Here is an 11,594-nt window from a genome sequence, read left to right as displayed (position 1 = left end):
AAAATTGTTTTAAAGACATTACATTCCTTCCATAGACTGGACCTGATTCTCCAACCTTCAACAATACTAAACACTATAACTTTAAAATTTTATTATTAGGAAGCTTTTTTTAAAAGTGACATCTAATTTTTTAAAACTGCATTTTTTATTGCTTATCAAGTTTGGGAATTTCTTCAAAGAAATTTCTTTAGGAATCCAAGTACTCTCCCTATCCTATGTTTAAAAACATAATTAAATGAAGCATAATATCTTAAAAAGTGTCATTTTTCTCATATAACATATTTACCATAGACAGTAACAGTATGTGTTCAGTCATGTCTGACTCTTTGCGACCCCACAGACTGTAGCCCGCCAGGCTCCCCTGTCCACGGGACTTCCCAGGCAAGAAGACAGGAGTGGGTTGCCATTTCCTCCTCCAGGGGATCTTCCCGATCCAGGGATTGAACCCACGTGTCTTGCATCTCCTGCACTGATAGGCAGATTCTTTACCACTGTGCCACCTGGGAAGTTACCCAATTTACTATAGGACCCCCATAAATATGAACAAGAACAGAAACAAGTCTGATACTGAGATAATATTTTATATCAAAACTGTGATGGAAAAGCCAGGATATGCAGTTGCCATATTTATATTCCATGTTGAATTCAGAATTATTGGTGGGGGAAGAAATTGCCAGGTCGTAATTTCAAGGGATGAGGATTTAGAAAAAGATTTCTATAAATTTTGCTTATTTATTATGTGCTACTGGGTTGAGCCATGACTAAGATTAGAGACATGAGGGAAGAGAAGGAAGTGTATTCCAGACAGAAATACATCTCTGCCAAAGGTTCAAAATACCCAGACATTTCCCTAGTGGTGTTTTGCGATTTTTCATATTTGCATTTTTCTCAATACAAAGACCATAGCCTGCAGCCAGAGCTGTTTTACCCCCTTGAAAGTCTCTGAACAAAACTGCCTGAATCCAGATTTCTATTTTTAACCCCTTTGAAACTCTTTTTGAATAAATCACTTGATCTGAGTGTGTGGAATACGCTCTGAATAGCTTCAATTATGTTACATTCTATTCAGGTAAATTCAATCCAACAAACATTCATTGAGAACCCACCAGGAGAAACAAACAAACAAAAAAGAGGTGGCATAGGAAGAACACACATCAACATACAACCACAATACACCATGACTCTCTGTGTGATACAGATGGAAATAAAGGACCACAGAAATACAGGTAAGGAACAGGAAGAAAAACTCCTCTTACCTCTTATTCTGTTGAATGGGTGGTTCAAAGATTTTCCAGGAAGTACAGGAGAGAGAAAAGAAAGAGGATGGGATGAAAAAGAAGAAAATAAAGTTAGTCTCTTTCCCATACCCACAAACCCACCCCTCTCGCAATTTAAGCCCTAGTTAGGCTTCCAAGATTGATCTAGAATTGACATAAGTAGCCAAAGCTTTGGGGCAAATGGCTGAGGATTTATTGGGCAACATGAATGGGCCACAGGAGCGACCGGCTATGTGGAAAACTAGATCAGATGTTATATGTATATGGCTATGTTTCTAATTTTTTTCCACTTTGTTGAGATATGACTGACCTATAAAAAGCTGTACATACTTAATGTACACAGCTCGATATGTTTGGGTTAAGCATATACTTGTGAAACCATCACCATCAAAACCATAAATGTATCCCAAAGTTTCCTCTCACCTCCTTCATTAGTGTTGTTATTTGCGTGTGTGTGTGACAAGAACACTTGAGTTACTCAGCAAATTTTAAAAGTAAACAATAGCTACCTATAGGTACTATTCTGAAGAGAAGATCTTCAGAACTTAATTATATTGCATAATTGAAACTTCATACCCTTCAACCTCATACCCCCTCCCCCAGCCCCTGGAAATCACTTCTACTTTCTGCTTCTTTTTTTTTTTTTTTTCCCCTCTACTCTCTGCTTCTATGAGTTTGACTATTTTCTTAAATTTTTTAATATATTTATTTTCGGCTGGGCAGAGTCTTTGCTGCAGCATGAGTGTTTCTCTAGTTGCGGCAAGTGGGGGCTTCTCTCTAGCTGCTGTACACGGGCTTCTCATTATGGTGGTTTCTCTTGTTGTGACTGGAGAAAGCAATGGCAACCCACTCCAGTCCTCTTGCCTGGAAAATCCCATGGACGGAGAAGCCTGGTAGGCTGCAGTCCATGGGGTCACTAAGAATCAGACATGACTGAGCGACTTCACTTTCACTTTTCACTTTCATGCATTGGAGAAGGAAATGGCAACCCACTCCAGTATTCTTACCTGGAGAATCCCAGGGATGGGAGAGCCTAGTGGGCTGCTGTCTGTGGGGTCGCACAGAGTCAGACACGACTGAAGTGACTTAGCAGCAGCAGCAGGAGCTTGTTGCAGAGCACGGGCTCTAGGGCAAGAGAATTTCAGTAGTTGTGACATGAGGGCTCAGCAGTTGCGGCTCCCAGGTTCTAGAGCACAGGCTCAATAGCTGTGGCCCACAGGTTTAGTTGCTCTGCTGCATGTGAGATCTTCCTGGATTAGGGATTGAACCTGTATCTCCTGCATTGGCAGGTGGATTCTTTACCACTGAGTCACCAGGGAAGCCCTGAATTTGACTATTTTAGATTCCACATATAAGTCAGATCAGCTGTATTTCTAATTGAATAGAACTTTACAGGTTACAAAGTCTTCCTTCCTGCCTATGTAATCTCAATTGTCCCTATAACAACTTGGTAAATGAGGAATTATACTTCTCCAATTTTACAGATGAGAAAACTGAAGATCAGACAAGTTAGATGACTTGCCTAAGACCACCCAGAAAGTGACACAGCCAGGTATGAAACCTAAGTCTTCTGACTGCAAGTTGAGTGCCCTTTCCAGTAGAGGAAAGTCAAAATACAATAGCAGGCATTCTAGTATCATCCATGCATGCAATGACTCCAGCTTCTATCATTTTAAAGTCCCCAGTAAAACCTGTTTAGAAGCTAGACTTCAGAAGGGAGGAAGTGAGGAGGAAGGTTTTAGTTATACCACTGATTTAGACAAAAGATGCAAGGAAAACATAATGCTGTAAAATTTTCAGTTGTCTCATAAAAGGAGAGGTAAAGCTAAAGAAGAGAACTAGCCCACCAACACCCGTGTCTGTGGAATTCTTCAGGCAAGAATACTGGAGTGGGTTGCCATGCCCTTCTCCAGAGGGTCTTCCCAACCCAGCGATTGAACCTGGGTCTCTGCAATGCAGATTCTTTACCATCTGAGCCACCAGGGAAGCCATAAAGAAGAGAGCTAGACAAGATCAACCACAAGAGTATTATCACATGTCATTCTATTTTCATGATGCAATAATACTTATTTTTAAGTAGTAATACTAATACTCAAGTAATACTTATTATTAAGATACTTAAAAAGTGCCTACAATATTCTAGGTACCATTTAAGTATTTTAGATGTATAAATTCATTGGTTCCTCACTATAACTCTAAGAGGCAGATATAATTATGATTCCCATTTTATAGATGAAGAACCTGAGGTACAGAGAGGTTAAATAAGTTGCTCAAGTTCACATGAGCAGTAGTGATGGAGCTATGATGCAAACCCAGAAAGCTGGGCTTCTCAGAGTCACTTAACCACTAGTCTCTAATGCCCCTTCTGGTGCCCGAAAAGTTCCTCCCAAGAACAGCCAGACTTCCCTTTGATATGGGCTAGGGATGTCCCTCCATACTGTGTTCCCGTAATGCCTTCTACATCCTCTATCAAAATGCTCCTCACATTTTCTGTTATCACAAGTTTGTGTCTTTCTCCATCATCTCAAAGTCAAGGAGGCAGATTCTGTGACTCTTATTCACTGCTGTAACCCAAGCATCAGGCTCAAGGCCTGGACCACACAGTTGCTCGATGCATATTTGTTAAACTAATGTATAAGTTAATCTAACTAGCACTTCTGTGTTTACTATGGGTCAGGCACTGTTCAAAGGACAAATATTAAACACCCTATAAAGCAATATGTACTATTTTGCAGATAAGGAAACTGAGGCACAGAGAAGCTGAATGACTGGAATCACATACTAGTAATGTTACCAAGTTACAAAGATTAAAACCCAGGCAGTCTGATTTCAGAGTCCACATTAGTACTAAATTGAATAAATACATGAATGAATGAATGAAACCTTTGTCTGTATGTACTGTATAATCTAGGACTGCTGCTCCTTAGGCTTCTGTGGTCAGTTTTCCAAGTGGCTTCTTGATGGCTTCCTTTATGACTCCGGCTTATTTTTCACTGATCTCCCCAGTAGAAAGATGATGAACATTACAATTGCAACTTGGCTGAGTGAAGTACCAGACATTTCTGTCCCAGTTACTCTGATTTTTATTTAGTCTCTAACAAATATCTCAAGGTGGAAATAGTTGTCTAAATCTTTGGAAACGAACTAAAGAACTGGATTTTCACAGCATTGCTAGACGTCAGTAGAGTGCCAAATGGGAAAAAAATGGCTAAAAGAATGATTTTATTTCCAAACATGCAGTATTATTTTGCTGCAATCTCTCAGGTCCCAAGTACATTTTGTGAAAAAAATATTGAAACAAAATTAAAGATGCATATTTAAAATATTCTAACAGAAACTTCTATGACATTTTCTGCAGTTTATTACTTACTTAATTGTTCTACAAAATCTTGTGCCATGAAAATTGAATCCTGCTTTCTTAAAAACTATTTGACACCCACTATTGGACTACTGATAGGAAAAAAAAGGCATAGTTTGGAAGTAAATGTGCCTGAACATTAAAAAATTTTTTTTTAATTCTTGAGTCTCTTTACTGGTATTTCAAGGACTTGGAGCTAGAAAGTCACACAGAACTGTGCCCTCAGTGACGGAGCAAGAGTTATCATGGTCAAGTTTATATTTTCTCCCACTTCATTCTCATCAGAATCTGAAACCTGTTTGCAGCATATGGGCCACTTCAGTGTGTAGCACTGGGCCTGGTTCCAACAGGTGTTCAATAAATACTTGTTGAAGAGGGAGTAACATAGAAGATTAGACTGACTGATCTAGAATGACTCTCCCAAAATGCAGATCAGCCTCTCCAAAGAGATAATGTGAAACCTCAAATCCTGTTTTCCCCAAGTTTTTGTTGCAATCAAACCCAGGCGAGAAATCAGAAAATATTTAAACCATGAACCCAAAGTCATGAAATGGAGCTGTTTCTCAAGGTATTTCAAATGAATCATAAACTATTACAATTTTGGTCTTTGTGTCTGGATTTTCTCCTCAGTAGAAATAATTTATTTTATTTTGGTACCATACTGAGCATGCAGTGAAAACAGTCTCTCCCTTCACCTCATCCTCCAGCCCACAGATGTCATCTCTAGAGGGACTCACCAGTACTAGTTTCTCATATATCCTTCTGAAGACATTCTTTGCATACACACACATTTTTTTTCACAAATAATAATATACCATACACACACTTCTGGTGTCTCCTTTTTTTTTTACACACCAGGACATGATGGACATGGCTCCACACCAGTATATATGGATCTGTATCATTACTTAATATGACTATACAGAATCCCACCATATGAATATACTATAATTTCTTTAGCTTGTCTATTATCATTGGACAATTAAAACTTTTATAAACAATTACAGGCTATTATAAACAATGCTGAGAAGAAAATATCTAACAGACAACTAGTATGTCAGAGGGAGGTAGTATTGGGTAAACACTGAGAAAGAAAGCACCTTGAAACCCTTTTGTTTCACTCTCAGTCATGTCCAACTCTTTACAATCCCATGGACTGTAGCCCACCAGGCACCTCTGTCCATGGGGATTCTCTAGGCAAGAATACTGGAGTGGGCTGCCATCCCTCCTCTAGGGGATCTTCCCAACCTAAGGATCAAACCCAGGTCTCCCACATTGCAAGTGGATTCTTTACTGTCTGAGCCACTGGAGAAGCCCTTGAAACCCTTTTAGGGGTACTCATTTTGAAAATTTAAAAAAGGAAAATATTTTAAATCTCTAATAATGTAGAAGGAGAGTGAGTATAATAAGAATTAGAGGCTTGTAACATGCAAAAGAAAACTGGAGTTTTGGGAATGAACATTCTCTTTTTGAGTACGTTGGTTTAAGAGTTAAATTGTTTGGATAGCAGCACAAGATGGTTGAAGAGAAATAACTTTAGCTACATGTGCACAGATTTTCCCACTGTACAAAAGCCTTCTTTTACATAGAGACAGAACTTTCATTTTTTATTATTATTATTGGCTGTGCTGGGTATTCACTGTGGCACAGGGGCTTCTCTAGCTGCAGTTTACAAAAGTCTTAAAGCTGGAAAAGGTATAGAACATGGGACTTACAAGTTTGAAATGATTAAAGCTGAGAGAAGAGTCCTAGTCACAAAAACAGAGCAGAATAAACATGTTCAAATAGTGTTGCAGATAAACATGGCAAAGAAAAGGCAGAGAACAAGGGCAAGGGGGTTAAAATGGAACTACAGGCTAGTCTCAAGTTGAAAAGGAAGGATAATATCCAAAGGATGGCTCTGCAATGATCAGCCCAAGCAGGGTCAGCATGAAATCCATGGAAGCCTCCTGGCTAACAGGATTTTACATCTCCACGACCAATCCTGATCCTTTCAACTTGGAAGAGTATCAGCTACGGGAAACCAGGGAAACAATGCAAAAATGCCAATTAATATGCCAATGAGTTTTGCCTGAGTGTCTGGACAGCTAGAGACCATGTATGTGACCTAGGCTCTGCAGTTAGATGCTCTTTCTTGGACTCTGAGTGAAGCAAGGAGGCAGACTGAGTCGCACTGACCTGTGGCAGTATGCAACAGAGGCAACAGGGCCATTTAAGCCATGCAGAACAGTGGTGATGGATGTGGTGACTGTGACACTTATGCTCTTAACCAGATTGCTGTAGCTGCCGGCCCCCTGGTTCCTGCCTGTTTTCCAAGCCTGGTTCTCCATTTCTCAGCCAACTGAGTGAGTCATCCAAAGTCCTTCTAATACATTTATTCCCCACTTTTGTTAGCCAGGCCCCATCGCTGTTCTTTGTCTTCAAGAACCCCGACTGATACAGTGAACATACAGTGATTGGGGCCAGCCTCCAGCAGAAAAAAGGATAAGAGCAGAGCTCCCGAGAACTGAGTCCAAAATGGGAAAACCTCTAATACTGACCTACAGTATAGACTTGGTCTCATCATGTGAGGCCAGAAAAGTAAAAGGCAGGGCATGGTACATAAAGGCTGCACTGGTGTCTGGGGATTAGATAACCCTCCTTTCTTCCAGTGGGGCTTCCCTGGGGGCTCAGCTGGGAAGAATATGCCTGCAAGGTGGGAGACCAGGGTTCGATCCCTGGGTTGGGAAGATCCCCTGGAGAAGAGAAAGGCTAACTATGGAGAACAGTGTGGAGATTCCTTAAAAAACTGGAAATAGAACTGCCATATGACCCAGCAATCCCACTCCTGGGCATACACACCAAGGAAACCAGATCTGAAAGAGACACGTGCACCCCAATGTTCATCACAGCACTGTTTATAATAGCCAGGACATGGAAGCAACCTAGATGCCCATCAGCAGACGAATGGATAAGGAAGCTATGGTACATATACACCATGGAATATTACCCAGCCATTAAAAAGAATTCATTTGAATCAGTTCTAATGAGATGGATGAAACTGGAGCCCATTATACAGAGTGAAGTAAGCCAGAAAGGTAAGGACCAATACAGTATACTAACACATATATATGCAATTTAGAAAGATGGTAACAATAACCCTATATGCAAAATAGAAAAAGAGACACAGATGTACAGAACAGACTTTTAGACTCTGTGGGAGAAGGCGAGGGTGGGATGTTCAGAGAGAACAGCATTGAGACAAGTACACTATATCAAGTGTGAAACAGATCACCAGCCCAGGGTGGATGCATGAGATGGTTGCTCAGGGCTGGTGCACTGGGAAGACCCAGAGGGATGGGATGGGGAGGGAGGCAGGAGGGGGGATTGGGATGGGGAACACATGTAAATCCATGGCTGATTCATGTCAATGTATGGTAAAAACCACTACAATATTGTAAAGTAATTAGCCTCCAACAAATAAAAATAAATGGAAAAAATATATTTTAAAAAAATAGAAGAAAAAAAAGAAAATATTAAAAAAAAAAAAAAAAAAAAGAAGAAGAGAAAGGCTACCCACTCCAGGATTCTGGTCTGGAGAATCCATGTGTAGTCCATGGGGAAGCAAAGAGTCAGACACGACTGAGCTATTTTCACTTCACTTCACTTCTCTTCCAATGAGATTATCAGAATCATTGGAGGAGAAATGTCTGAATGCTTTTCTCCCCAGCAAGTAAGAACTGGTTGCATGTAGGAAAGGGGAAGGACAGAGAATCAAGAGAAAACTGATGAAGATATCCAGGGCAAAACTGCAGATTTCAAATCCAGTTGTTCAAAGGGAGCTTGGTGGAAAGAGGCAAAGGCTCTATAACTTGGGAACAGTAAGACACCATGAGCAGGTTGCGTGATTCTTTGTGATACTAGCACAGAGGGAGTTGAGCCCTTGAGCTCATTTGCTTTGCTCACTCATAGGTGCCTGGCACATTGTAGGTTCTCAATAAGTATGTGTTGAATGAATGAAAGAATAGTTAAAATCAGACACCTGCCAGTGACAGGTTTAATCTTCTTGAACTCCAAAATCACTGCAGATGGTGACTCCACCCATGAAATTAAAAGATACTTGCTCATTGGAAGAAAAGCTATTACAAACCTAGACAGCATATTAAAAATCAGAGACATCACTTTGCCAACAAAGGTCTGTATAGTCAAAACTATGGTTTTTCCAGTAGTCATGTATGGATGTGAGTAGGATCATAAAGAAGGCTAATTGTCAAAGAATTGATGCTTTTGAATTGTGATGCTGGAGGAGACTTTTGAGAATCCCTTGGACTACAAGGAGATCAAACCCATCAATCCTAAAGGAGATCAACTCTGAATATTCATTGGAAGGACTGATGCTGCACCTGAAGCTCCAATACTTTGGTCACCTGATGTGAAGAGTCGACTCATTTGAAAAGACCATGATGCTGGGAAAGATCAAGGGCAAGTCAGAGGATGAGATGGCTGGATGGCATTGTTGAGTCAATGGACATGAGTTTGAGCAAGTTCTGAGAGATAGTGGACAGGAAAGCCTGGTGTGCTGCAGTTCATAGGGTTGCAAAGAGTCACATACAACTTAGTGACTGAACAACAACAGTGCCACCATTAGTTGGTACTTCATTGGGGTACCTCATGTAGGTAGGATGGGATCATATATGGAGTTTCAATCTAGACCTGACTCCAAGGTTCAGATTCTTAGTCATTGGGATATACTGTTTACTTCTTGGACTCCAGTAGCATAATTGCTTGGGGTTCTGCCACGTGAAGGCACCCATCATGACTGCTGGTGCTCACTAATCTGTCACTTGTCTTAGGCACTGTCGCCTCCCTCCCTGTGCATCGTCATGGAAGATATGCTGGGTTTTTCAAGGTGCCAAAGCTCCTCTGAGTTCTGGGCAAATGTGCTTTGGATGTCATGCTTATGAATGAGTATCAACAACGTGAAGCTCATATATCAATGTCACACAGAGACTGTAGGGACATTGCTCTTTCAGAGTTGACTCATAGCTCATGTTTCCTTTTCTCCCCAGTACATACACCTGCATCACTCAGATATGAGTTTATGGAGGGGGCTGAATTGGGATGCAGATCTGAGTAACACACATGAGTCAGTATCATCCCCTGGCCCTCCAGTGACTAAGGCTTTCTTACAGTCCTTTATGCCAGGTTCTTCCATGGAGACTCATGTCTCTTAGGAGATTCTTTGGGATCTTCTACAGATAGAATTCTGGTGGCCATCCCTCAGCCTTCCAAAGATAACAGACATATATAAATCCTATAATAGCAGTAGATACTAATGAGATTCTTCCTGGGGTCCTTCCTGGACAAGGTTAGCAGTTTCAATGACACATAATAAATTCTCTTTAAACTGCCATTCAATAAAATCAACAAGGTGAAAGAAATTTTAAATTCTTTCCATGTTGTTTAAAAGCAAATGATAATGATAGGAAGCAGGTCTGCAGTTGCTTGAGAATTGGGTAGGGGGAGAGGACTGATGGCAAAGGGGTACAAGGAAACTTACTAGGATGCAGGCGCTGCCCCATATCATTTATTTATTTGGCAGCATACTAGATCTTCATTGTAGCCTGTGGGACCTTGAGTTGCAGTGCATAGCATCTTTTTCTTTTTATAGTCTGGCATGCAGGATCCCTTTTTATAGTCCAGGGAATGAACCCAGGCCCCCTGCATTGGGAGTGTGGAGCCTTAACCACTGGACCACCAGGGAAGTCCCTGTCCTCTATCTTGATTCTGTGATTGTCCCACCTGTTGGGTGAGCATAGAGTCTTTCAGAAGCAAACCCAGAGGTAAGAGCTTGGGTAAAAGAAGTTATGTGGGAGACGATTCCAAGAAATGCAGAAGTACAGAGGAAGCATGGAAAGTAAGACAGGGAAGAGAGAAAAAGGACACATTAATGATGGGAATACCAGACCACCTGACCTGCCTCCTGAGAAACCTGCATGCAGGTCAGGAAGCAACAGTTAGAACTGGACATGGAACAACAGACTGGTTCCAAATAGGAAAAGGAGTACATCAAGGCTGTATGTTGTCACCCTGCTTATTTAACTTATATGCAGAGTGCATCATGCGAAATGCTGGGCTGGATGAAGCACAATCTGGAATCAAGATTGCCGGGAGAAATATCAATAACCTCAGATATGCAGATGACACCACCCTTATGGCAGAAAGCGAAGAACTAAACAGTCTCTTGATGAAAGTGAAAGAGGAGAGTGAAAAAGTTGGCTTAAAGCTCAACATTCAGAAAACTAAGATTATGGCATCTGGTCCCATCACTTCATGGCAAATAGATGGGGAAACAGTGGAGACAGTGGCTGACTTTATTTTTCTGGGCTCCAAAATCACTGCAGATGGTGATGACAGCCATGAAATTAAAAGACACTTACTCCTAGGAAGGAAAGTTATGACCAACCTAGACAGCATATTAAAAGGCAGAGACATTACTTTGCCAACAAAGGTCCACCTAGTCAAGGCTATGGTTTTTCCAGTGGTCACATGAAATGTGAAATAAATGTGAAAGTTGGCCTATAAAGAAAGCCGAGCGCTGAAGAATTGATGCTTTTGCACTGTGGTGTTGGAGAAGACTCTTGAGAGTCGCTTGGACTACAAAGAGATCCAACCAATCCATCCTAAAGGAAATCATTCCTGAATATGCATTGGAAGGACTGATGCTGAAGCTCAAACTCCAATACTTTGGCAACCTGATGCGAAGAGCTGACTTATTGGAAAAGCCCCTGATGCTGGGAAAGATTGAGAGCAGGAGAAGAAGGGGACAACAGAAGATGAGATGGTTGGATGGCATCACTGACTCAATGGACTTGAGTTTGGGTAAACTCCAGGAGTTGGTGATGGACAGGGAGGCCTGGCATGCTGTGGTTCATGGGGTCGCAAAGAGTTGGACACGACTGAACAACTGAACTGAACTG

This window comes from Muntiacus reevesi, chromosome 6 (assembly GCF_963930625.1).
Source record: "Muntiacus reevesi chromosome 6, mMunRee1.1, whole genome shotgun sequence".
In the NCBI taxonomy this organism is placed as follows: domain Eukaryota; kingdom Metazoa; phylum Chordata; class Mammalia; order Artiodactyla; family Cervidae; genus Muntiacus; species Muntiacus reevesi.
The sequence above is the reverse complement of the archived record's forward strand: the minus strand, read 5'-3'. Positions refer to the sequence as shown.